The following is a 5,564-nucleotide window of genomic DNA, read 5'->3' as shown; positions in this document are numbered from 1 at the left end:
ATTGCATAGACTCATTGACCATTGATTGACTTGATTTGATTGACCTGCATATTGATAGCATCGCCGTACTTTGATTTCAGTTGTAGGCTTTGGTGACCTGCTGGGCTTTGTAAGCTCATTATATGTGGTTAAAATTTTCAGGTCCGAGCAAGGGAGCAGGAATGGAGATTGATCAAGACTGTCGACGAATCCTTTCACTATTGATATCTGGGGCATCACAGTGCAATTGCCTAAAAACTCTTATAATAAAGAGTAAAAAAAGGATGGAGGGGAACAAATTAACTAAATATCCATGCAATAAATAATTTTTTAACTTTTTAGGGGGGCTAGGTAGTTCCGCCCCTGTATATATGTAAATGCATGATCTAACTTCTTTTTTTTTTTTAAACTAACTTTAAAAAATATACAATTTAACATAATTTATTATAACAAAATATTAATTTATGTTTGAGATTACATATAATGTGATTTATATATTTTTCATTCCACATAGACCATTAAAATAACTTAACATTTCATAGACGTAATCATTCTTCATTATATTGTTATCAGCTTATATGACATGATGTGTAACAACCCTTGCTATAGTGTTGAGTTTACTTGTAATGATTCAAATAATATTTATAGTAAGATTTATAAGTTTATTATATATTTATTAAATCTATGTGAGTCATCTCAAGTTATTTCATTCTAAAACTAGCTTAATTGTATAAAGTTGTAAATTGACTTTAGAAGATTAAGAACTAAGTCTAAGAAAATTTTCTTTGGAGCCCTGTGGCATTTGGGAAATTGATGTTGTGGCGCTAAGTTATCTATCTTTAGTATTAAAAAATCTACTTTAAGAGCATTGCGGTGTTCTGCCATTGAGCTCTCTATCAAACTCAGGATCAACCTAGAGCATTGTGACGCTGTAAAGTGTAGTGTCGCAGCACTACATGAAAATTATGCAATATTAAGGCATATGTTCATTAGAAACTTTTAGAATTAAAATTTTCTTTTGGAGCGTTGTGGCTCTGTGAATATACTAGCTTTGTGGCCCTAGATCAATTTCATAGTTTTTTATATAAATATCTCAAAGCATTAAAATAAAAGTATTTTTCATTTCCTAAGTCAAGAGAGAAGTTGGGAGAATGGAGAAGAGAAAAAGAAGAGGGAAAGAGAAGAAGCTTGAGTTTGGGTGTTGTGGAGCTGGATTCATCCATGCATTGGGTCAGTTGAGAGAATTGATGAGTGTGTGAGTAAATTTTTTGGGTTATATTTGATTTGGGCCAATATAAATGAGGTTTTACAAAGATATAGAAAGTTTACACAATCTAATTTTTTGTATGTTGTAGAATGAAATATTTTGATTGTATTTACTGAAAAATATATAATTTTTTATTAGGTGGTTGGGTTTGTACAATTTCTCAGGTAAATTCATAAGTATGTTATCATTTTTGGTAATTGATACAATTTGATATATGCTTCAAAATAATGATGTGAATGTCCCTTATAAATTGTATTCTACCACTATGTGTGAAAGTCTTACCTATGGGTACTATTGAAAAAGTTGTATATGTGTTACTTTTATGTATTCATGTATTAATATTAAATGTAAAATAATAATAATAATAATAAGTATTAATATTAAATGTGGCTCATAGATGTTAAAATGTTGATATTGCCATGCCCTAGTGATGAATTTCATGTATTCAATTATCATGTGAATGGTGGATTGTATAAGTTGAAAATATTAAAGTTATGGAGTTCATGTAATCAAGTACCCTATTAAATGTAATTTATACATATGAAATTTATTAAAATGTTAGAACTATCATGTTTATATGTTTCCATTTATATATCATGTTCATGTGCTTGCGGATATGTGGGGAGAAAGGAAAGTATTATAAGTGGCGCATATGTTATGTTAACTTCAGACCAGTACACCCATGCATGTATATGTGTATGTTCATGTATTCCCCCTTCTGTCTTGAATATATGCGAGATGGTCAAGTAGAGATATAAGTGGAAGTAGAGTTATAAGGAGAATCAATCTACATGTTATTCCTCCATCTGTCTTAGGCAGATGTGATCGAGATGATTGAGTAGAGGTCTAAGTAGAAATAGAGATATAAGAAGACTTTGGGACATGTGCATTGCATTATGCATTATATGTCATGTGTTTGTGTGTGTGTGTGTGTGTGTGTTTGTGTGTGTATTGAGCCATTTGTTCCAAGGTTTCACTCAAGTTCATATGAAATTCATGTGAATATTGACATACACTTATGTTACTACATAACATGTTTATGCCATTAACATTAATTGTGGTTCTATTTCTAGTTGCACTGTCGATGTTAAGTTAAGAATTGAACCCTATATTACCACTATTTTACTCTTTATTAAAACTAGATGAAATTAACCTTTATTTATGTACAAATTGACTTTTAAATAATTATATTTAGATATTGAATATTGAGTTCTCTAGTAGGCCTCGTGTAGAGCACTGGGTAATATGTGCTTATCCTATATTGCTTATATGCTTTTAGAAAAAAGGAAAAATCACAACTGAATAAATAGAAGAGGTTGATAGAAGCGAAGCTCAAGAGTTAGGTATGTTTATATTGTGAATATATTCTTTTGACAATACAGTTCTTGATCTTAATGGATGTTGGAAAAAGAAAAACTAACATGGTTTGTTGTATATTTCATATTTTGATATGAAATTATGATAATAAATGTTTATATTTAACATACATGGAAGTTTTAGTTGCTTTGGATTATGGTGCATTTATAGACCTAGTTAAGTTTAAAGTATAATTCTTTTTTATTAGATCTTGAGACATGAAATGATGTGTGTAGCACAACATGATGCATAACCAAGGCCTAGATATTTAAGAATAACCACATTCTTAAGTCTTACTAAATGTAATTAGAGCTCACAAAGAGGCGCATAATCATGTTTAGATCCAAGATGATCTATAAGTTTCATACAATATGTTGCAAAGTTATCACTTTCACATGCACACGATCATGTTTAGATCTAAGATGAGTTAGAGCTCTCAAAGAGATCGCTCATATAATCCTTTAATACCTACACTTAATGCAAAATCCCATAATATAGAAAACTTATTTTGGTACCTAAAAGGCTATATTCAACATTTACTAGATCATAACATTTTATTTAATATATTATTCATTTCTTAAGTTGTTATTCCTAAAAATATTATAGAATTTATATCTAATTCCACTAAAATATGATGAGATTATGGCACCTATTATAACAATCTGACTTCAAATATTCATTACCATTACTATCTTCTCATGATTAACAAACTTTAATGTTAAATTGTTTATTCCTTTAATTGGTCCATTGATAGTTATAATTGATTCCCAAAGATACCCATCAATAGGAAGGAAATCAATCATGTTCTACATGACTTTTGAGTTTTCATTCACACCAAATCCTACATGTCATATGAAATGAGCCTATTATATTTAGTATGCCTTCAGGCATACTATTTTCAAAAATAAGAGGGTGTTTGTAGAGAGATTAACCCTCATGAAATATATTATTATTTGCATGAAAACATAGTTTAATGTTCCAAATTGTGTATAATATTCATGTTTTGCTACCATAACATCATCCACTTTTAAAGAAACCCTCAATCATAATTAAGGCCCCACAACAGATGACATGTTTACATACAAATATGACTTCAAACCAATGTCCCAATCGGATTCCCTTGTGACGCCTTTATGATTCATCAACTTTCAAATATTTAAGGACATGCTGAGATCTACATGGGTAGAGATTCAGGACAATGGAAATGACGACAATGACTATAATAATGTTAATAATGATGACCAATATGATGATAAGTGAGATCATACATTATAGCTTGATCATAACATTTATTTGCCCGAAAGAGCTAAAACTCTATAACTTGAGCAACATCTACATTTATTTTACTGAGAATATGATCATTTTCCTTATAGCAACAATAATAATTCTTTCATAAATATGATGAATTTGTGTTTAGTATATTGCATCTTGCACATTGGTCGACTCAAACATCATAATATTACATGCACCATCATCAACATCATTTTAATGATGGAATCTACATGATGCTCCTCTTGCTTCATAGGTTAATCATGTAGTTGGATAATCGCACAATATATGCTTATTCATCTCAAAGATTACTTATAGGATGTTTTTTAATGCTCTCTCTCTCTCTCTCTCTCTCTCTCTCTCTCTCTCTCTCTCTCTCTCTCTCTCTCTCTCTCTCATATTTATTTTTTAATTTATTTATGCAAATAATTGACACCACCAACTTAAATAAATAGATAAAAATCCAAATAAATTCACAAAATTATAGATAAATTCATAAAATATAGAAACATTTTTAATATCAATTTTAGCTAAAATCAATTTTAATTTAGAATTTTATTTATCATACAACATACTTTGCTAAATGTTACTCAAATAATTTATAATCTATAAATTCTAAAACACACTCACTAAACTACTAAAAATTGGATCTTCATTTTGTATTCTTAAACATGCTGAATTAAACATCTTAAGATTGTTCAAGTTGCAAATGTTCCAAGCTAGTTCAATGGAACTTGTTATCATCTCCATATTTGCTGATAATTATTTAATCTAAGAGTAAGCACTTATATAAAATCATTCTATGACATCATATAAGATTTACATGTTATCATAAAATTATTAATAAGCTTCATATTAGTCACATAAGTTCATGTGATCAACAAATCAAATTATAAACAAAATGATATTATTCCTCTTCTTTGAGTCATACACTAGATCATTTGGGAATCATTCAAAATCTTCATTTGTATCTAAGATAACCATCTTGAATTGTCAAGCCCTGTAACATCTAACATCCCACCCATCTATGTATCTGATGTATGATAGATAGATATACTTCATGCCACATATTTCATGTATCACTTGTCTATTTTTTTTAATTTATGTAGCTATTTCTATAGCGCCCAAAATCATATAAAACTACAAGGAAATATGGCCCTTTCCGGCAGTATTTCTGTCATCTTATCAATTGGAACTTTTTCCAGTGGAGTTTCTAGTGGATATATTTCACCGGATTTAAGTAAACCAGCAGAATTTCTGACAAAAGTTCCGTTGATAAGTTCTGACATATTTTTTAGTGGTTTTCCTATAGTGTAAATAAATGGTCACACGACTATTTATGGCCTCTCCTTTTGCATTCTCTCTTTCTCTTTCCCTTAGATTATCACACCATGGGACTTATACATCAAGTATGTATTCAATTCTTTGTACAATTGATGCTAGAAATAAAATTAACAAAACCCGTCTCTTTGTTTTCGGGTTCCTTGGGTTCACACCTCTCTCTTCTCTTTGTTATTTTTTCTAGCTAGCTTGTCTCTAAGAGTATGATTCTAATACCATACCACAGACAAATACAAATCCAACATGTAGTTATTTTCTTATAGTAGTATTATACTGAAGTAGTCATCCTTCATTTCATTATTCCATATATATATATATATATATATATATATATATATATATATATAATTTT

The sequence above is a fragment of the Dendrobium catenatum genome, unplaced genomic scaffold (assembly GCF_001605985.2).
Source record: "Dendrobium catenatum unplaced genomic scaffold, ASM160598v2 fragScaff_scaffold_1342, whole genome shotgun sequence".
NCBI classification, from domain to species: Eukaryota; Viridiplantae; Streptophyta; class Magnoliopsida; order Asparagales; family Orchidaceae; genus Dendrobium; species Dendrobium catenatum.
The sequence above is the reverse complement of the archived record's forward strand: the minus strand, read 5'-3'. Positions refer to the sequence as shown.